Raw genomic sequence first — 23,635 nt, 5'->3', positions numbered from 1 at the left:
AAGATTCTAATACTGACCAGTGTTTTCAGAGGTTCAGATAACTGACTAGTGTATCCAGCAGTATAAATCTAGTTATGGCACTACTCTATCTTTATCCATGAACTTCAAAAAGGGAACGGGCATGTGGTCAACGTAGGTAGTGTATCTGGAGGATTCAGAATTGTCCTATGGAAAAACCAGTGATTACAGACATGTTGTAAAAGTTCAGACTTTGATGTGTGTTAAGCAGATGAATGTTCTTTTTCTTCAAACGTAAGTTTATAACTACTTTTTGATTTGGACTTGTACATTAAATTAGGATGCTTTTTTGAGCCTCTGCAATGAAGAAAATTATTATAGTAGTATCAGTGTCATTGACAATCACTTTTGTGGATGGATTTCCTAAGAAACTGGCACCTATCACTTATGTAAACAAGGTAAAATAATGCCCATTGCAGAAGAAGTAAAAGAACAACGCCAGAGTTAAGCTAACACACAAAACAGCAAAAGATATGCAAAAAGTAAATTCCAAACAGGTTTATGGCAGTTTACTTGTTGGGCTTGCAGGTGGGCAACATCCATTGTATTTGGTTGCTCTATGGGTATAGTGGCTCAGAATGAAAAATACTGGAGTATTTTAAATCTTGGGATCTATCTATGCAGCATAAATCACCCAGTGGCTTATGAACAATACAGCTGTCTCCAAATTAATGTACAATGTAATATAGCTTCACACATCACCACAGAATGCTGATATTTTGTTTGTGGTAACTTCATTTTCAGAGATAGTGTCTTTCATTGTAGCGCAGCTGAGTTTTTTTTGCACTTCGCAGAGTTTTTTTGTTTTTTTAAACTTTATTTCTCATTTTTCATAGAGAAGAGACAAAACGTCTTACGCAAAAAAACATTACAGCAATTATTACTGAGTACACACCTTAGAGTTGTTCCCATATAAACATCAAGCATTACAACCATATATCAGTGTTAACATATCATTAGAATATCATTTCTGCAATACATCCAGTTCTTGACCTATAAAGTAGACCTTCTGCCTGGAAGGGGTGCCCGATAACACAGTGGTAAAAACCTTACTTTATAACTGACACAGCTAAACTGCAGTGAGTGCTCAGCAACCGTTCATTGCTCACCCCACCCCTGTGCAATCGTGCTGTCTGAAAGTCATCAGCAGCTGTGTCCAAAAGGTACTTTCAACACGGACTCCAAATATCTTTAGGGGCACATCTGACGGGCATTAAGGGGTGGAGCAATAGGCTAAATCCTTATGCCACTCTGCAAGTGTAGGCAAGGGACCCCTCATCCATCGTATTGCCACCATACGCGTAGCCAAGAGTAGGCCAATAGCTGCCAGTTTACGCACACCCTTTGGAATCTGTCTATCAAACCCCAGCAGGGCAACCAAGGGGGTTTCTGACAGGACTTGAAACACCTCACTCCAGAATGCACGTATACCAGGGCATTCCCAGGTTAAATATGTGTAGTGTGCGTTCGTAGCAAAGTATCACATGCAATTGTCATCTTCCCTCGCGCCATATCTATACAACCTAGCTGGTGTGTTATATGTTCTGTGAATATATTTAAAGTGGAGTAGTCTGTGCCTATCATTTGACACGGTTACAAGCACCCTTACCTGTAGGTTGCTTGTAGATGGTTTCGCAGAGACGTTATGGACCAACTTCCCCAAATTCTAGGCAACACCTAGTGACTGTTTTAAAACACTGAGGTAATTAAATAGAAATCAGGGAGGTAGGCCGGATCGTGGACGCTACCTGTTTCCTTGATTGTCGACCTGCGAAGCAATAAGGAGAACTTTTGTAAATACTGATTTCTAGTACTGTCTATTAACTCCTAACAGGTTTTCTATTGTACTAATTGGGCTTTAAAGAGTCCTACCTGCGACTGGTTAAGATATGGCGTCGCGTCCGTGTTGTCGTCGTGAAGGGGGTAGACTGGGCAAGGTTAGTGATGATGCAGAAGATTGATTGTCCTGTATTTATTCTCTGTAAAACAAGTATTCAAAGAAGAATGATGAGTTACTGCCTTGCTAAATTGTTTGCATTATTCATAGCTTCCCTTTAAACTATCTTCCACTTACTCTGACTTCTCACCATGCCGTTCTTCACCTTCACTCCCTAATATGTACCATATTAAAACAAAAGACAAATTGACAAACACAAAATAACATTTACACTCTCTCTTTGATAATTCTCAAAGTCTCTAAATCCTTTTTCTGAAGTCTTTGTAACTTGTTCTTTTCCTTGAAATCTCTACAGAATTGGAAAACTAGAATCCTTTCCAGGTAAGTCTTTAGTTCAATTATTCTCTGGTCGCTTGCTTGCGTTGGGCGCCAATAATTCAAACAAGAAGAAAAACTGTAACTTAGCTTTTAAGTCTCCTTTTCTCCTTTTCAGATGATGCGCGCGATGGAAGCAGACCTTCAAACTCCGTCGTGAAGGCCGTCGTCTTGGGACTCCAGGAAACACCTCCGAAGGGTGGCGAAGACAGAAGGCAAAGCGCCGGTTTACGTTGGGTGTGGCTTTTTATAGAGGAGCCACACCCAGCCACACCCAAGGAAGGTTGACGCATAGCGCGCCAAATCCGTGCGTGCCGTTTTCCAGCGTGCGCGCTGAAAACGGCATCTCCGCTCGGCATCTCCGCTCTCTTTCCGAGCTTTCTCCTGCCTCGAGCACAAGTCTGCTGACTTTCTCTGCATTGATACCTACTACTCTCTGGTCATAATGTTCTTCTCAGCCTGGCTCTCAATTCGATACACTGGGCAATGATTTCAATAAGCACTTGGTAAAAACAAATGACACCATGAAAAAATACAGTAACAATACAATACATATGTATCATCAAAAGTATGAATCACAGTAACAAAATACATTCAGAATATTAAACAATCATACACAAACATATTTCTGGCGTGCTGGTTGCACGGGACAGGGGTGGGTTTCAAGAGTGGGAAAACTACGCCTGCATGTATGTGCATGTAAGGCTGGTGAGGAATGGGAATCATGACAGTACTCCCCTCTCAAGATCCCTCCCAAAATCTGTGGTACAGGTCTCGGTTTGTTTGGATAACTAAGATGAAAATTCTTGATCAATCGAGCAGTATTTTGGACGTTGGAAAGAGGTTCCCATGTCCGTTCTTCGGGGCCATAACCTTTCCAATGTATTAAGTAAAACAGTTTTCCTCGGACTCTCTTTGCATCTACAATCTTTTGAACTTCAAATTCTGGGACACCATCAATAAGAATGGGTGGTGGATTTTTGTTAAACCTAGTCATTGAATTACAGGGTTTGATCAATGACACATGAAACACCGGATGAAACTTATACCTACTGGGTAAGGTGAGTTTGATACTGACAGGATTTATTATTTTTTCTACCACAAAAGGGCCGATATATTTGGGACGTAGTTTTTTACAAATAGTCATTCTCAAATTCTTTGTAGATAACCAAACTTTATCTCCGATTGAGTATTCTGGTGATGGTTTTCTATGTAAATCTGCTGATTCTTTTTGACTTTCTTTCGCTTGAGCTAAATGATATTGAGCCTGTTTCTGAACATGAACCAATCTAGTAATGTGTTCCTCCAATGATGGTATGACTGAAGGGATACTTACTTTTTCTGGGACATTTTTAGGGTGGAAACCATAAGTACAAAAGAAAGGTGACAGACTAGTGGAAGAATTGTCTAAATTATTGAAAGCGAATTCCAAAACCCACAAAATATCTGACCACTCTCTTTCATCTTCTGCTAAAGCACACCTAAGAAACTGTTCTATAGTTTGATTTGTCCTTTCAGTTAAACCATCCGTCTGAGGATGGTAACCGGAGGACATGCGAATGTCCATGTTCAAAGTTTTTCCCAATTCTTGCCAGAAGTGAGAGATAAACTGTGGACCTCTGTCAGAAATAATTACAGAGGGAATTCCATGTAACCTAATTATTTCTTTAGAGAAGATTTGAGTCAAATCTCTTGCAGAAGGGATGCCTTTTAATGGTATAAAATGAGCCATCCGAGAAAAATGATCTACCACTGTCAAAATAGTGTTATACCCCTCTTTGGTCTCAGGAAGTTCCACAATAAAGTCCAACGATATCGTGTGCCAAGGTTGGGGCGAAATTGGGAGAGGAAGTAAAAAACCACTAGGTGCTTGATGTTGTGTTTTATGTTGAATGCAAATCACACAAGTCTCGATATAATCTTTTACATCATTCAACAAGGTTGGCCACCAAAACCTTCTTTTGATTAACTGACTGGTTTTAGCAACTCCTGGATGTGCACACATAAGAGGATCATGATGTAATTGTATCACCTTTTTTTGCAGTTCTTGCGTTGGTACAACAATTTGCTCATTCAAATACATTAAACCTTCTTTCATTTGCATTAAAGGATACAAGATCTTCCATTCTTGAAAAGTCTTTTCCTGAACTCTTAGTTTAATGTCTTCTACTACATCAGTGACCACCACTCCCACCTTGAAGCAAGCCTCAGGTAATACAGGTCGAACTTCTTGAAGAGAACTCTCCTTCTCCTCTACAGTCCCCAAACGTGACAATGCATCGGCCTTTAGGTTTTCCCTTCCGGGACGATAAGTAATTACAAAATTGTAATCATTGAAAAACATTGTCCACCTTAACTGTCTAGCAGTGAGAGCTTTCACAGAACGTAAAAATTGTAGATTCCTGTGGTCTGTGTAAATAGTTATAGAATGTCTTGCCCCTAACAAGTAATGGCGCCATTCTTCGAAGACTGCTTTTATGGCTAACAATTCCTTGTCAGCTATGGCATAATTCTGTTCTGTAAGGGTTAGCTTCCTTGAGTAGTATGCGATTGGATGCATTTGACCAGTTTCTTTGTGTCTTTGAGACAAAATGCCCCCAATAGCAAACTGTGAAGCATCCGCCTCTACAATGAATGGATTGGAAGGGTCAGGGTGCATTAACACAGGTGCTGAAGTGAAATGATTCTTTAAATTTTGAAAGGCTTCTTCAGCATCACTATTCCAGTCAAATTTTGTGTTCTTCCTCAATAACTTAGTGATTGGGGTTACCAATTGCGAAAAATTACGTATAAAACGTCTATAAAAATTTGCAAACCCCAAGAAACTTTGTACTTGTTTGACTGAAGAAGGCCTGGCCCAATCTAAAACTCCCTGAATTTTCTTAGGATCCATCTCTATACCATCTGGGCTCAGGACATATCCCAAGAAGTCCACTTTGGTGGTGTGGAAGACACTCTTTTCCAGCTTAATGTACAAGGAATTGTCAAGTAGTTTTCGAAGAATAGCTCTTACTTGTTGTACATGTTCTACGGTGTTTTTAGAATAGATGAGTATGTCATCTATGTACACAATGCAACAGATATCCAAAAATTCTCTCAAAACCTCATTTATAAAAAATTGAAAAGCTGCGGGAGCATTACAAAGCCCGAATGGCATGACCTGGTATTCGTATAAACCAAATTTAGTACGAAATGCTGTCTTCCATTCGTCTCCACTGCGAACTCTAACCAAATGATAAGCTCCCCGCAAATCTAATTTAGTGTATATCTTAGCATCCTTTAATTGGTCCAAAAGTGTCGGGATCAAAGGAAGAGGATATCTGTTTTTGATGGTAACATTATTTAAAGCTCTATAGTCGATGCATGTTCTCAACTCTCCCCCCTTTTTCGGAATAAAAAAGAGGGGGGAGGATACTGGAGATTTCGAGTGTCGGATAAATCCATTGGCCAGATATTCGTCTAAGTACTCTCTTAGGTGCTCGTTTTCTTTCTCGGTGAGAGCATAAATTCTACTACATGGCAATGTAGCCCCCGGTACCAAATCTATTCGACAATCGAAATCCCGGTGAGGGGGTAGTGTGTTGGCCTTTTTTTTGTCAAATACATCATGGAGATCGGAATATTCTTCTGGAATTCCTTCCAGTAGAAGTATGCTCTTTGAAGTCAGGGGAAAATTATTTCCTAGGATCATCACTTTGGAATTTGGTGTTGTCAGACAAGAAGATACACAATGATCTGAGTCAAATAACAGGGTTCTTTCCACCCAATCTATTTTGGGGTTATGCTTGACTAACCAAGGTATCCCTAAAATCAAGCGAAATTGAGGGGCATCTATGACGTCAAAAGTTATGTTCTCCTTATGTTTTTGTAAACAGGTCATTAACAATGTTTCGGTGTGGAATTGGATTAGTCCCGATGATAACTCCTTACCATCCACCGCTTTAACCACTTCTGGGTGTTGTTTGGCTCTGGTTTTAAACTCTAACCTCTGCAAAAACATGGTATCTATGAAGTTGCCTGTAGCTCCAGAATCAATCAAAGCATCAACAGTCCATTCCTTCCCCTTTTCCGTTCCAGATTGCAAAGTAACAGTTATGCTAAGATGATGGGAAGCAATTTCAGGGGTTATTGAGGCCAAGCTAGATAACTCACTCGACAATCTGACCTCCTGATTAGTCGAGCCTGTTAGTTTTCCGACTGTTGTACTAAAGCTACCTCAGAATTCTTACTCTTAGGTTTATTTGGGCGAACTGGACATTCCTTGACGAAATGACCAGATTTGCCGCAATATAAACACTGATTCAATTTTCTTCTCTTGTCCTTCTCTTCCTTACTCAGGGGCCCTTTAATTGTACCTATTTGCATTGGTTCTACTCCAGAATCCAATTTTGACGAGCTTTCAGGCTTAACACTGTTGTATCTTTCCTTAAAAGAGAACACTTTAAATTCTGTTTTACCTTTTTCTCCTCTGCGTTCTAAAAGTCGATGATTAAGCTTAACTACTAAGTCTATGAAATCTTCGATGGTGTCTGGTGGGTCTAAGATCTGTGTGGCCATGTCTTTTAGCTCATCTCTAAGCCCTTTGTAAAAAAGGGAAACTCTTTTTTCTTCAGGCCAGCGGGCTTCAATAACAAGTCTATTGAATTGAGAAATGTAATGTAATAAATCAGAAGACCCTTGTTTGAGATGCAATAATTCATGGTCTGCGGACTGGACAAAAACGTGTTTGGCAAATAACTTTTTCATTGTGTTCTTAAAAAGTCTAAGGTTATATAGAATTGGGTCATCGCGTTCTACAATTGGCACAGACCAAAGGGCTGCGTCCCCCCCTAGGTATGACAGAATAAAGGCTACCTTAGAGGAGTCATCTGGGAAGGCTGCCGGCTTGGCTATAAAATGCAAATGACATTGATTTAAAAAGATCGAGAACTTATTACTATCTCCCAAAAAGCGTTCAGGAGGTGCTAAAGGTACTGTAATTGAAGTAACTACCTGAATCTGAGTTGGAGTAGAGGAAGAACCTGGACCAGAGTGCAAGGTTTGAAGCCCTGGCTGAAACGTAGCTGGTTTCAGTACTGGTTTTTGTGTCGAGGGAAACCCCCACTGACTAGAACTAGATTGCATATTACTCTGAATATCTGTGATATCCCTACGAAGGGCTGCGTTTTCGGCTTGAATAGTCGTTAACAAGGTTGTTATGTCTTGCAAAGAACTTGCGATGGAAGGATCCATAACGTCTGGGCGAAAATATCGTCGTGGGCTTTGCCTTCTGACAAGGTTACAAGCACCCTTACCTGTAGGTTGCTTGTAGATGGTTTCGCAGAGACGTTATGGACCAACTTCCCCAAATTCTAGGCAACACCTAGTGACTGTTTTAAAACACTGAGGTAATTAAATAGAAATCAGGGAGGTAGGCCGGATCGTGGACGCTACCTGTTTCCTTGATTGTCGACCTGCGAAGCAATAAGGAGAAATTTTGTAAATACTGATTTCTAGTACTGTCTATTAACTCCTAACAGGTTTTCTATTGTACTAATTGGGCTTTAAAGAGTCCTACCTGCGACTGGTTAAGATATGGCGTCGCGTCCGTGTTGTCGTCGTGAAGGGGGTAGACTGGGCAAGGTTAGTGATGATGCAGAAGATTGATTGTCCTGTATTTATTCTCTGTAAAACAAGTATTCAAAGAAGAATGATGAGTTACTGCCTTGCTAAATTGTTTGCATTATTCATAGCTTCCCTTTAAACTATCTTCCACTTACTCTGACTTCTCACCATGCCGTTCTTCACCTTCACTCCCTAATATGTACCATATTAAAACAAAAGACAAATTGGCAAACACAAAATAACATTTACACTCTCTCTTTGATAATTCTCAAAGTCTCTAAATCCTTTTTCTGAAGTCTTTGTAACTTGTTCTTTTCCTTGAAATCTCTACAGAATTGGAAAACTAGAATCCTTTCCAGGTAAGTCTTTAGTTCAATTATTCTCTGGTCGCTTGCTTGCGTTGGGCGCCAATAATTCAAACAAGAAGAAAAACTGTAACTTAGCTTTTAAGTCTCCTTTTCTCCTTTTCAGATGATGCGCGCGATGGAAGCAGACCTTCAAACTCCGTCGTGAAGGCCGTCGTCTTGGGACTCCAGGAAACACCTCCGAAGGGTGGCGAAGACAGAAGGCAAAGCGCCGGTTTACGTTGGGTGTGGCTTTTTATAGAGGAGCCACACCCAGCCACACCCAAGGAAGGTTGACGCATAGCTCGCCAAATCCGTGCGTGCCGTTTTCCAGCGTGCGCGCTGAAAACGGCATCTCCGCTCGGCATCTCCGCTCTCTTTCCGAGCTTTCTCCTGCCTCGAGCACAAGTCTGCTGACTTTCTCTGCATTGATACCTACTACTCTCTGGCCATAATGTTCTTCTCAGCCTGGCTCTCAATTCGATACACTGGGCAATGATTTCAATAAGCACTTGGTAAAAACAAATGACACCATGAAAAAATACAGTAACAATACAATACATATGTATCATCAAAAGTATGAATCACAGTAACAAAATACATTCAGAATATTAAACAATCATACACAAACATATTTCTGGCGTGCTGGTTGCAAGGGACAGGGGTGGGTTTCAAGAGTGGGAAAACTACGCCTGCATGTATGTGCATGTAAGGCTGGTGAGGAATGGGAATCATGACATTATTCAATAAAATTGATTTAATGTTATTGAAACACCAAGTCCACTGTGCCATATCAATGCCTATTCCTAGTTCCTCCTCCCAGTCCAGCTGAAATTTCAATTTGGCTGGCTCACACTGGCCTTTAAAGAGTGCATAAAGTATTGTTATGCCATGTAGCGTAGTCTGAGTTTGCAATCGATATGTCAGCGACGTCATCTCTACTGGTTTATACATGGCTGGGCCTAACAGCCCACGTGGGGCTCTACGAAATATGAAATATTGAAAGGCATCTAACGCAGTGGCCCCGACCACCGAAGCCAAATCCTGTCCCCAGGTTTTAGTGACCCTTTCATGGAATAAATAGCTCATGTACTGTATGATAATAAAAATCAGGTTGTGTCCCTCACTACAAGTCCCAATGCTCAACTAAAGGACTACTGTATGGATATTATTATGAATCTGACAGTAAAACATAAACGAACCTGTCTGGGACTACTCAGGTACGGAAAAGGCAAGAGGTAAGAGGTTCTGGTACATCAAAATTGTAAGCAAACAAGTAGGTTCTATCAATGTGAATGCATGAATAATTTGTAGTGTTTTTTTATGTATAAATAAGTGTAGGCTATCTATCTATACAGTGGGAAAAAAGTGCCTCTCTGCAAATGGCAGAAAGAGGGCACTATATGTTGTTAAAATACCCCTCACACACTATGATTCCCATAGTGTCATTCTCCCATCATTGGGGTCTTCCCGCCCCTCTACGGGGCGGGGCGTGCTACAACCTATGTGATATGCGGGTGTACTTAGTTATTTGACGATAGGCTATGTGATTGGTGCAGACAGTGGTGAGTGATAGGGAGTGTAGGGACCTATATAAGTGAGTGTTAGTGCAAAAAAGGGTTTAAAAAAATTCCCTGGCTAGTCGAAAAAATTAATTTAATGGCTTCGCAGGCTGGGAACGTTAAAAAGGGGTTAGTAAGTAGAACAACGTGTAGTCTACTTATGTCAACATGACATGTTTCGTAGGCAGTCCCCTCCTGCCTACTCATCAGGACCTCTGTTTGTCCCTACAGAAAAGTACTCAGTTTTTGAGTAAATGTAGTGAGCCTATTGTCCTAGGACCCGGCAGCAAAAATCGGCTGTCTGGTCTTGCTTCTGGGCTTGAGTTGGCCCGAGCGAAGCTGTTTTGAAAAAAGACCTGTTGTGGCCTCTGTAAAGGAAATGGGGGGAAAAAAACCAAAACATTTAAGACAAACGATGTTGTGGATTCATTGATTGCGTGAGTCACAATGTGGCATAGTACCACATATCAATACGCTATATATGCCTTCAAATACATATTGAAACAGTGAGATATGATTTATACCCCTTGGTTAGTTGGTAAATACTTCAACACGAGTCAGAGCTCACACCTCGATCAATATCACACACACACATTCACACTGAATAAAACAAGAGGTTCCAAACTTGGTGTTCGTTAAAAAAGAGGTAATTCTGGGTCAAAACCAATGTGGATTTAATGGTAAAGACAAAATGGTTCATTTGAAGAAAATTAACAAGCATCCGTCCGTACTTGGTATGACTGTTAAAACGCATGCATTGAGCCCGTCAGTGCCACGCTTAGTGAGCCTGCGTCTTCGGGCTTTTGCGATAGTCAAGAAATATTTATAAAATAAGCATATTCGTACTGGCTTTTAGGAAAAGAAAAATTAAGGCGATTCATCTAGACAGGCATCCGTCCGCACTGATCTCACGCTCAGAATACATACATTGGCAGATGTGTTCCGTGCCTCATGAGCCATTAGCGGCATTAGCGGCTTACTGTGGAGACAATTGTGGAGTAATCACTCAAGGTGCCAGTGAAAGAGTGTGGCTTTTCTCACTAGTACAAGTAGAACAGTATCAGACCATGTTTTTACAGACCCGAGGTCTCACTTACGTGACCGCTTCAAGCAGAACAAGTCATTCCATACCCTTCGGCAGCTCCGATGAATTGCCGTAGACGCGGCTGGTTCCGACATCTTATACCGGAAGTTGGCGCGCTGTGTGATGCGGGACCTGTATGAAAGGCTAGAGTGCTAACAAAAATGGCCGCGCCCGATGGGACGCTGCTGGGTGGTAGAGTCTGTTGTCTATTTCTGTCGCACCTTGTACAAATCTACTAGTTATTGCCGTGAACTTCAGAAAAAGAATGTTCGATCGTATTAAATATAATAGGGTGGCACAGTCGTTTCGAAATGTAAAATTAACATACAGGCTATGACAGTAACCAGATATTCGTGAGCTTTTACCCTGACTGCTTTGTTATCGCTAGTAGGGTCGCCTGTTATGCAAAACCCTCAGGCAGCGGTGGGGAGTGGCTGGTGATAACAACAGGTACCTTTCAAAACGCAGGTGGGATCATTGGGTCCTTCTGAATTGGTCAAAAAATTGGCGATGCATGCTGAGTATTGTCCAAAGGGGAGGGCAGAGAGAAAATTAAAGTTGTCCCCATAGAATGCCATCATTTAGACCGGTGTTGTTGGTGTCCAAACGGAACACCCACCTCTGTTCCTTTTCCAGAAGCATTTCTTCTCTCGCCATTTGTTCTATTATGGTCCAAGAAATGTCTTCTGGTTTGTGCCCCATTTCCAGGAAATGTGCTGTCAGTTTTGTACTGGCTCGCTGACATTTGATTGTACTTTTATGTTCCCCAATCCTGGTCTTTATTGCCCTGCTGGTCATTCCTACGTATTCTAGATGGCAGGGGCATGTGATGAGGTGCACGACTTTGCTGCTATTATATCTAGTGAAACACCTCTGTTCCCAGGTGGAACTGTTTTTGAAGGTCAGATTCTTGCTCTTTTTTGTCAAGCAGCATACCTTACAATTGCCACACGGATGGTGGCCTTTAACGAAGTCCGTTCCCTGGCTCTGGTTGGTATTTGTGTTTCTTGGTCTGGTGTGTACAAGCATATCTCTTATGCTTCTACCCCTCCTGTGCAAGAACATAGGTTTGGGTAGCTGGAGGCCCCCACTGTTTAAGATTCCTCAATGTTTATTGACAATCTTGGAGACCTGATCAGAGCACGTGTTGAAAGTGGTACTGCATATTGGTCTTTTTTCTTCCTCTTTTGGTATCTTTTCCTCCAAAAGGCTTTCCCTGCAGTTGTTGCGTGCGCTCTTGCAGGCCTGATTGATGATTTTCTCTGGGTAACAACGTACTTCCAATTTCCTCTTCAGGTCTTTTGATTGGAGTTTGAAACTTTCAATCTCGGTGAAATTCTGTCTGAGAAGGAGGAATTGCCCATAGGGCAGGTTATCTCGAGATGTTTCGGATGGAAACTCTGGTACATGAGCAGGCAATGCCTTGATGTACTCTTAAAGTGTGTCTTAGTCATTAATCTTCCTTCTTTAGGGAAGATATTGAGGTCGAGGAAAACTAGACTGCTTCTGGAGACGGTACTTGTGAATCTCAGGAAATCGTCCTGGAGATTAAGCCATGTCAAAAATTGTTGTGATGTTTTTTCATCGCCATCCCAGATGATGAGGATATCGTCGATGTACCTTTTCCAGAGTTTTATATATTGTCTGAACGGATTGTTAAGGTGGAGTATCTTTTTGACTTCCAAATTGTACACATATAGACCAGCTATGCCGGGAGCAAATGTGCTCCCCATGCTGGTACCGTGTTTTTGTAAGTAAAGTGTCCCGTCATACTCAAATAAATGTTCCTTTAATGCAAGTGAGCAACATTGCATAATGATGTTTCTTGGCGTCTGGTATTCCCAATCATCCTCAAAGAGGACGTCCTCGATGATGTTGAGGGTCTCGTTGTGTGGGAGGCTAGTGTACAGACTCTCCACATCACAACTGATCAATAATTGGGAGTCTGGATCAAAGGGGAGATCTTCCAAAAGATTCAATACATCTTTGGTATCCCGGAGGTATGTAGATGTTCGTTGTACCATTGGTCATAGAAAGGCGTCCGCAAATTTGGAAACCGGTTCCAGCACTGACCCGATGCCTGACACGATTGGTCGTCCAGGGTGGTTGGCCAGTTGCTTGTGTGCCTTGGGTAATGTGTATAGGTACGGGATTCTTGGGTTCTTTTGACACAAGAATTCCACTTCCTTCTTGGTTATCCAATTGTGGGCTAGTACTTCTTCCACCATTGTGTTGATTTTCACTTGGATTTTCTCAGTTGGATCAGTTCTCAGTATCTTGTAGTTGCGCTGATCCCAAAGTAGTCTCACGCATTCATTGTTGTATTGCTCCTTACTTTGTATAACCGTCGCTCCACCTTTGTCCGCTGGCTCTATTACCAGGTCAGGATTGTTGCTCAGTTCATGCAAGGCTTCACGTTCCACCTTGGTAATGTTCTGGTACACCCTTCTTTCTCTTGGGTCGAGGTCTTTTAGATCCTTTATGACAGCTTTTTCAAACGTTAGAAGTTCCACGGGTAAGCTGTTGTCCATTGGTGTGAAATTTGACTTGGGCCTGAGTCCGGTGTCACCCAATTGCGTCTCCTTTTCCTTGTCTTTGAAGAAAACCTGTATTTTCAAGCGTCAAATGAATTCTTGGACCTCTTTGCAGAGGAGAAACTTGTCCATATTGGCTGTGGGGACATACCCTAAGCCCTTTTCCAAAACCTTTGCCTGTGCCTCTGTTTTGGTGTAGTTAGTCAGGTTGACCACGAGGCTCACTTCTTGCTCTTCTGCGCCTACTCTTGGCGGTTCTTCTTCTTCCTCGGTCCAGTGCACGGTTGTGCCCCTCCGGTTGCATCCCCTGCTCGCCCCTTGGCGCACCCCTAAAAAAAGATTATGGTTGTACTAGCTATAATCCTGCTGTGGGTATGCCCATGGTGGGTAAGGTCCTTGTGGGTGTTGGAATGGCGGGGGGCCATATTGCTGATGAGGAAACATCATTGGCAGTGGGTGGTTGTTCCATCCTCTCGCCCCGTGATAGCTAGGTCGCCTGTAGTTCTGGCGAGTTCCCTGGTATCCTCGTCCTTTGCCTCTGCTCGAGTTTGAGCCTGTGGATCCGCTGTCCGAAGAATCGCCATCTGTGGTGTTATTTCTGGCAGATCTGTAGTCATCCTTGATATAGGGGTAGATCTTTTCTTGTGTCCATCTTGCGGTTTCTTTTTTGAATTTGTCGTATTTACTTAATTTTAATGAAGTCTCAAAATCATTGAGGGTTTTGTTTAACTCGTCCAGGTGTTTTTTGAGTGCCGCCGGGGACTCATACCTTTTCAGTCGGACCTCAATGGCTTGGATCTCCACTTTGAGTTCTGATGCTAGTCTGCTGGCAGTCTTTATTATAAGCACTATCCAGTCCTGGGTGCCTCTACACTTCCTCAAGTGATTTTTGGAACATCAACATTTTATACTCCCACAAGTTATTCTATCGTTTTTGCACAATTCTAGCACAAAATGGATTAATGAGGCTGTTCTCAAGAGGTTTTTTGTAAAAGCGTGTACAAATTTTTATTATTAATATCTCATACAGTTGGATTTGGCAATATCTTAAAAACATAGACGCAGTAAGCCTATGGATGACGATAAAGAACATCCAAACAACAGTCAATAAGGAACAATCAATTATGACAATCCCTAATTGTTCGCACAATACAGGGAGGTAACAATATACCAAAAATGTCTTTACAGAAGTGAGTCTGAATCCTCATAAAGACAGGAGGTCAACCCCTGAGTCCTTTTGAGCCAGTGAATGCAGCAGAAGAAGGTCTGTGTTTTCAGTGATCCGCTTACTTTATGAATGGTGAGTCCTGTACCTTATCAGTAGATGCACGCTAAACGAAAATAGCAAGACCACCCAATAACACCAGTCATCATTTTACCTACAGAAATACCATTAAGAAGTATTCTCTTTCAAAACGGTGGCTCCCCTGGACAGTGTGTACCGCCGCACTTACTATTGCTCAAGGTAATATAAAGTTTCCCACTTCAAAGACAGGAAGGCCACAAACAAATGAAGCAGATAATATACTTTTTTTTCCTTCTTACCTCACAGTCAGTTGCCATTATTCTCATAAGAAGCACTGATAGCCAACTGACCCACATAATTGAAGGGATCCTGAGGCAGCACGAACTCCAAAATACCATTGAGTTCAGAACAAATTATTTTAATTTCGAGGTATGTGACATCTTGGGGTTACTATAATTACAAAACAGTATAGGGGTCAGTCCATATAGACATAGATTTAAAAGACTAAGGAAAAGGGAGAGGTAACAGACTATAATTGGGCAATTATATCAATTGTGTATATATGTAAAAAGGAATGAGGGCATGTGAACTCAACAGCTGTACTTGTATGAGGGAAAATTGTGATAATGTGTACACAAAGACAACACTGTGATAATCAATGTTTGATAATTCTGTGTTCTTTTAACCTAGAATCTGTCCTGAAGAAGGTGTTTGTATAAAAAAAAAGCCGAAACGCTGCGTCGACATTTTCCGGATTCTTGTTTTATGTATTATGTTTTGCATTTTATAAATTGTGTATTTATTTGAGATGTGTACTCATCTATGTTTTAAAGATATTGCCAAATCCAACTGTATGAGATATTAATAATACAAATTTGTACACGCTTTTACAAAAAACCTCTTGAGAACAGCCTCATTAATCCATTTTGTGCTAGAATTGTGCAAAAACTATAGAATAACTTGTGGGAGTTTACAATTTTGATGTACCAGAACCTCTTAACTCTTGCCTTTTCCATACCTGAGTAGTCCCAGACAGGTCCGTTTATGTTTCACTGTCGGATTCATAATAATATCCATACAGTAGTCCTTTAGTTGAGCATTGGGACTTGTAGTGAGGGACACCACGTGATTTTTATTCTCTTTCCCCCGATCCCAGACAAACCCAGAGAGGGGGCCTCTTAATTTTTCTAGTCATGTACTGTATGTCCAGTTTAGCTAAAGTATTCATTGTGGCTCTGTCCTCCCTGTGTGGTAGCCAATCACACCAACGTATCAGCAATTTGGAAGAGTATATCAATTGTATCTGGTGCTTGTCAACTATTTTGGAAAGTTGGTGTCCCAAGCAATTGACAGGATCTATTGTGCGAGGAGAGGTGCGAGGAGAGGTACGCGCAGCCCCGGTTAACAAGATTGGTAAAGGGGCAGGGAAAACCATGTTATTTTCAATCAAGTGGTGCGGGAAATTCTCAGGACCATGTATCCATCCGCGGGTGTGCAGTGTCTGAGCGGCTCTGTAATACCTTTCCATGACAGGTGAGTTCAACCCTCCCTCTGAATACAGTTTTGTTTGAAGATCCCATTTTACACGCTGCTGTTTCTCGGCCCGGACTAACCGCAACAGTAATTTCCGCAGGGTATGAAAAAAGGAGTTGGGCAGACTAATAGATATATTCACAACAAAAAAAAGTGTAATCCATTTTTCTACTACTTCAGTCAATCGCTGAACAACCAAAGTTTTCCAACAATACAATTTCAGCATCAGTGTGAATTTTTATGCGCAGATACCTTACCGGGTCCGAATTCTATTCAAATGGGTAAGTGGTCTGCACTGGCATGGTATCGGGAGTCAATGGGAATAAAATGAACTTGTGCCAATTAATGTGGAGCCCTGAATGCTGACTGATACTCTCCACCTCATGTAACATTGGAACCAAATTGTGTTCCGGGTTACCAATATACAATAAAGTATCGTCTGCGTTTGTAGCAATAGTTAGATTGTAATTCAAGGACCGAATACTGCGATATGCATGATATTCTCGCATTGCACATATTAAAGAATCGGCCACCAATGCATACAGAAGAGGAGAGAGGGGGCAGCCTGTCTTGTACCCCTATAATTGCAATTGTGCGGTATAAAGCACCGTTGATCCTGACTTTAGCCTCTGGGTGCGTATAGAGTACCTCTATCAATTGCATAAAAACATCCCCAATGCCCACCCTGTGCAGAACTGCATATAGAAACCTCCACTCCACTGAGTCGAAGGCTTTCTTGATTTCAATGAATAGGGATGCAGCTCTGACCCATGGATTAATTTGCGGTATGGTGCCAAATAGTGTGCGAAGATTGCTAGACAATGACCTCCCGGGGACAACCCCTGTTTGTTCTGGCCCTACCAGTTTGGGCAGCAAAGGTGCTAATCTATTAGCCAGCAGCTTCACTAATAGCTTTTTGTTGGTATTTAACAATGATAATGGCCTATAGGAAGGGCAGTGTTTAGGGGGCTTCCGAGGTTTGAGCAGGGTAACCATTGTTGCTTCCCTCATGGATGGAGGCATTTTCCCCACTCTGGCCATTTCTTCGAACAAATTTACCAGATGGGGGAGTAACTTATCTTGGTATGCCTTATAAAAAGACACAGTTAGTCCATCCACAACCATTTTTTTTTTCATTCGGCATGTCTTTTAGGGCAGCTAATATTTCGATGGGCCTAAGTGGGCCTATGAGCCTCTCCCTGTCACTATTGTTCAGCCAAGCCATGGCTATGAGGGCCAGATACTCATCAGCAGATTCGGAGGCAGTAGACTCCCTGGAGGTGTATAGATCGGTATAATAATCAGCAAAAGCTTCAAATATGGCTGGAGTGCTATCCACTAGTTCATGTTTTTCATTATACACATTAATAATATGAATGTCCCCCCTTTGAGGTCTGATTTTCACCGCTAACATGGAACTGGGTCTGTCCCCTTCTAAGAATGACTTGGCCACCGCCTACTTCCCTAGATGCTTAAACTCTGCATCAGCTAGCTCGTTATATTCACTGATTAGTGTCCTAATCTGTAGTCTCCCTTCCAGTATCTGCAGTGTATTTTCAAACTTGCGAAGTTGAGTGCGAATGGACTTAAGGACACCTGTGTGCTTTGAAATCGTGCTCCCCATTATGTAGAGGTTGGGTTGAAAGTTTTCCATGTAGAGCACCCAGATTTGAAAGGAAGAACTCATCGATTGCCAGGCCTAGTTCTGTGCAGAAGACTGAATCTAATAAAGAGTATTGTGGAAATCTCCATGTTTGTGTAGCAATACAAGCGTCGGGTAATTCTAAAGTGAGGTAGACGGGAGAGTGATCTGACACAGTATGAGCCATATGCTTACAATTGCGTATAGAGGAAAGTAATGTACTGGAGGCATACCAGTAGTCTATCCTGGTGTGAATATCATGGGCGGCCAAGTAGTGTGTGTATTCCCTACCCATGCAGCGCAGGATGGGGGCTATGAGCACCCTACGAGCGATCTAAGTCGAGATTTTGAATACAATTGAAATCACCCCCCCCTCCCGCCCCCAAAGTATTGGCAAATGAGAATACTGTAAAATCTTATGGTGTAATGAGTGATAAAATTGTGGCCATCATAATTGGGTCAAGGTACCCCCCAGAATGTTGAAATGATCTTTACAACATTTTGCCACAACAAACCTGCCACCTGCATCAACTTCCATTGCCTGTATCTGCATACCTGCGTTCCTGCGGACCCAAACCAGCACACCCCGTGCATGCTATGAAAACCCAGAAGCCACACATAGGTCCTTCATCCTTCTTTGGGATAACAGACCAGTCTTGGGTGATAGATGTGTCTCCTGCAGGATAGCCACGTCTATATTGTGTCTTTGTATATAAGCAACCACTTTACGTATTTTCCTTTGGTCTTTAAGACCCCTAACATTCCAGGACAGGAAATGTACAGCCACTTTACGATTAACCGGTTTGGACATTTCCTAATCTACATAACAAATGCAACATTCAACACAAATTGTACACAGCAACCCCTAACATAGTGCAAAACTCTGTATGTAATTGACTAAAATTTAACAGTGATACCCCCCCCACAACACCCTCCCACACCATATCAAAAGAGGGAGATATGGCCATTGCGGATTCAGTAGTCGAACAATCACTGGACGAGGCGCCACCCCGTTGGAGGCCGCTGGCCCAAAGAGCGGGGAGCCCACTCCACTATGAAGACTCAGAGAATGTATCTCAGCCCAGCAGCTACACCAACACCTTTTCGACTAATGTTTCCATTGGGACAGTGGCTGTGAATTCTGCCAGTCCTAGAATGTGCACATTATTGCGCCTAGAGCACGCCTCAAGATCTTCAGCCTTGTCTTTCATTGCCACCAACAGTTTCTCCATCTGTTTTTGCGCTGCCCCATTTCTGTCTGGGCGTTCTCCGCATCTGATATCTTGCGCTCTGCCACATTGATGCTTTCGGCATGCTTATCCACCCTTTTGGACATTCTATCCATGCGATATGCCAGCGAGTCCATTTTAGCATCAATGGAGGAAAGACTACTCTGCATGGCCCCAAAAAATGTCTGAATGTCTTTATCAGGATCTACCGGCTACGCTGTCAGCGTGGCATCTGTAGGATCAAGGTCTTCGTCCCGATGCCTGGCTGATTTGCGCTGGTTGAAATGAAGCTTTGATTGTGTTTTTTCGCCCTTACCCACGGCCCTTGGTGCTGGAAAGCCCTTGTGTGATAAATGGCAGGGTATGTGCTGCAAGCTCAGCAAGCTGATTTCAGGTAGGAACAGAGAAAGTGTGAACAGGATACGGCATATGTTGATGCGGAGCAGCCGTGCAGAGTGGTCAAGATCCCAAACACTATTGCTGTACCCAAGGTAGCGCTCAAATTGTATCCTACCTCCTTTTATGGGGCGTGTGTTGCACTTAAATGTAGGCCTAGAGTCCAATGGTTGCATTCCATAGCTCCAGATCATAGAGGCAGGCCACGTGTAGGTTACCACCACAGAGGAGCACTTATTTCAGTGGGACCGATCCGCACCTTGAATCCAAGCCGCAAATAGTCCACTGTGGCCGCAGAACTGCCAATGATTGTGGCACAGCATCTCTCAGCTTCTCCGCCGGTCCACCAGGTGGTGCCGCGTATCCCCTCAAGGGCTGTGTTGAGGCAGCAGGGCCACGTGGAGGCAGCAGGGCCGCATGCAGATTCTGTGCACACCTCCAGGGCCCAACAGTGCTTATTCCGTTCAAGCAACCCCCACCTTGATCAGGACAATGCGGCGCGGAGCAGACATGCTGCGCGGCATAGGCCCGGCAGCTCACCACTCCCAGCCGACAGGCACGGGACCACTCCCCGTAACTCTGGGATTTACCGACAGTCACCAGAGTAGATCCCACAACCACCGAAGGCACCCGCAATGATCACAGCAGCTGGAGCACACAGCAGATCACTCGTCAGACGCCCAGCCGTAGTTCAGCGCAAGTTCGTCTCCGCTCCGTGAAATACTCAAGATTGCCGCAACACACTGCCAATAGGCCCAATAGCGTAGATCTTCAATACTCCCTCAGGAGAATGAAAATTGCCTCCAACCACGAATCTGGTGCTGCACAATCACGTCAATAGCGTCTACCACAAGCGATCAGACCATCAGATGCCTCGATGGCGCAAATTATTGTTGGATATTGCGGGCGGCTGCAGGAGCTCGCTCAGGCTGCAGCCATCTTTGAGCCAGGCAAGCCATGCCCACTTTGCAGAGTTCCGCATCATCATTTTAAGTGACCCACACATGAAATAAAACATGTAATCACATATAATTTCACATGTGTTGGTTAGTGGCCAAGGATCATAACTATTGTGACCATTCTGAAATCCCTCAGTAGGTTACTAAAAATGGGCTTTGCATTTCTTTTGTGTTTCATTCATATCTCAAAAGACAGATGGAAAGAGCGAGCAAGACTCATAGGATACATTTAAATAGGCATCCGGAAATTGTAGTCATTTATTGGCCCAATAGGGTTTGACTATCATACTGCAACACAGTACCTCAGGAGTACCTAAGGGCTCTGCATTAAACCCCACTTTATTTAATATCTGTCTGACTACTCTTGCCCTACTTGCTGAGTTACTCCGAGGAAAAATAATCTCTTATGATGATGACACATAGTTACTGGTCTCCGGGAGCCGGATGTAGATTCCCCTGGGGAAAAATCAGAACCTCTGTGACAGCCATTTTCCAGTGGTCCTCACACCATCAGCTTAAATGAAAAAAATTGAGCTAATGTTTTTTGGAGTAAAGGCTCTAGAAACATGGCAGTCTATGTGGCCATTAGGCGCCCCCTCTCCAGAGTGCTAAGTATATTTTGTGAGGAACCTAGCCAAGCAAATTTGATGACTGTCTCTCCTTTGTTCCTCAGGTGAATGCCATAGTAGGGATCTATTTTGGACTCTTGCACGTTCTAAGAAAGTTTCTTCACTTTCTGTCTTTTACTGCCAGGAAACAGGTGATACAAGACTTTTATATCCTCTAGACTTGATTATGGCAATGCTTTGTATTTGGGCCTTCGGGAATATCTTACTAATAAACTACAGGTGGTCCAGAATGCAGCTGTACTCACTATCTTGGCCTTGCCCCTTAGATCCTCTGTGTCTGCTCATCTGCGGGCTCTGCACTGGCTTCCTATAAAAAAAGAGACTTCTATTTAAGACCCTTGTCTTGGTCCATTGGGCCTTTAACCAGCCGGGTGCTTGTTATCTCAGGGCAAGGATGGGTTTCTATGTTCCATCCATATGTCTTTGCTCTGCCAGTGGTTTTTTGGCCAAAATTCCTAGGATCCGGGGTGTGAAAGCCAGAGGGAGATCCTTTTCCTTTCTATTGTCATCTTCTTGGAATAAATTCCCTCCTGGACTCCAGACCATCCCAGACACCTCCTTGTTAAAAAAAATTAAAAGCATGGCTTTGTAATCAGATCTAAACTGCCTAGGTCCATTGTGCAGTGATGTAAGATGTGCAGAGCGCCAGTTCACTCTCCGGAGTAATAGTGCACTATACAAACGCCCATTCATTCATTCATTATTAATTCAGTTTACCCTATCAACTTTCTCCATTATACTGATTTGAAGGACACCATCTGTGCATTGCTATCATCAAACATGTTGTCTCAGGATAGAGGTCTGTTTCTGCAATGGGAGCTCTTGCCAGAGGACTCCGATTAACCTTGGTTTGATCCGTTTCTGTGGCAGAAACTAGGCCTAGCAACACAGGGGGGCAGTGTTTTTATGAGCACAAGTGGGGTAATGCTGGGTGGTGAGATTTTTGTAGATTCCTGTGGATTCCAGACATTTCCATCATGGGATTTTAAGGAAAATACGTTGTTTCAGTCTGACTTTGAGGTTTGCAGAGCATCACGGGTAAGAAAAACGTGTGGGATCCACACAAGGCACACAATCCTGGATTGCTCTACTGGTCTGGTATTTAAAAATGTCTGTGGTTTGCAGGTTTGAATGGGTGGCACCACAGCACGGCCCCAAATACAGCTGATCCCCTATTCCTTATCTCTTAATGTAGCACATATGGGGTTTTTGTGTCGTAGTCTTTTAGCTCACCCAAATGAGTGAGGGACCGTTCTTATCGGGAGATGTGGGAACTCAATGTAGTAAAAAATGTGTGGCTCCCTGAAGATTCCAGAACTTTCCACCACGGAAATGTGAGGAAAATGCGTGTTTCTCACCAAAGTTTGTTGTTTGCAAAGGTTTCTGGGTATAATTATTTGATGAGAGCCATGAAAGTTACTCACCCCTGGACTCCCCTGCTTGCCTAGTTTTAAAAAATGTTCAGGTTTAGGAAATTTGCTTGGGTTCCGGCTGAAAGACGGTCCAAAATCCACAGCTACCCACATGTAAAAAAAGGGTCCATTTTCGGTGTAAAAATGTAATGTGTCTATGTTGTGTTTTGGGCCATTTCCTGTCACTGGCCCTAGAAAATGTGTTTTTGTAGTCAAGGTTTGAGGCTTACAAGGGATTCTGGGTAGAAAAAAAACTTTGATAGCATTGCAAGACACCCCACCATGGATTCCCCCAGGTGTCTTGTTTCTAAAGATGTGCATGTTTGCTAGGTTTCCCTAGTGCGGGCTGAGCTAGGGTGCAAAATCTACAGCAACCCACATTGGAAAAAAGGGTCTGTTTTCAGTGGGAAAATGTGATAAATCCATGTTGTTTACTGATGAGGGCACAAAGTCTACCCACACAAGTGAGGTACCATTTTTATCGGAATATATATGGGAGCATAGAATAGTAGAGAATTTGCTATTACCAATTGAATTTTGCTGTATTTGAGCCTTTCAAAGGTAAGCCAGTGTATAAGAAAGACATTTAGAAAAATATCCTCTAAATCTTATGCTATTACAGTTACCCACAATTCCAGAGAAGTACAAATAACCATTGGGAGAGAGGGGTGGGGGAGAGTGAGCAGACCCAAAAACCATTGAAGTGTGAAAAAGGCCGCTTTATTGGAACAGGTGCACATTTACAAATACACAAACTCGGCAACCGCCTCACAATCTAAACCACAACCAAAATGTGTTCGTTTTTATTTCAAACCCCAAACCCCGCCCCCACCCCACACCCTCCATCACACCCGCCCCCACCCGTACATACCCAACACAAAAACCATACAAACCCCAATAACATTATAACATTATAACTTCACCTTATCAAATACAAAATATCACATCACCGATTATAAACCAACTGATCATATCCCCCGACCCATATTCTCCGAACCCCACCTCAATCAGTATGAAACATCCCCCAACAAGATCCGATTACAACTAACGGGTCCAAACCTGGCCCAAAACTGCCAATCACATAGCAAAACCGCCACGCACCTGTCCCAAGCGACAAAAGAACAACGCCAAAACCCATGCACACATGTCCCAAACAGCAGCCAAAGGAGAA

The sequence above is a fragment of the Lissotriton vulgaris genome, chromosome 2_1 (genome assembly GCF_964263255.1).
Source record: "Lissotriton vulgaris chromosome 2_1, aLisVul1.2, whole genome shotgun sequence".
Classification (NCBI taxonomy): domain Eukaryota; kingdom Metazoa; phylum Chordata; class Amphibia; order Caudata; family Salamandridae; genus Lissotriton; species Lissotriton vulgaris.
The sequence above is the reverse complement of the archived record's forward strand: the minus strand, read 5'-3'. Positions refer to the sequence as shown.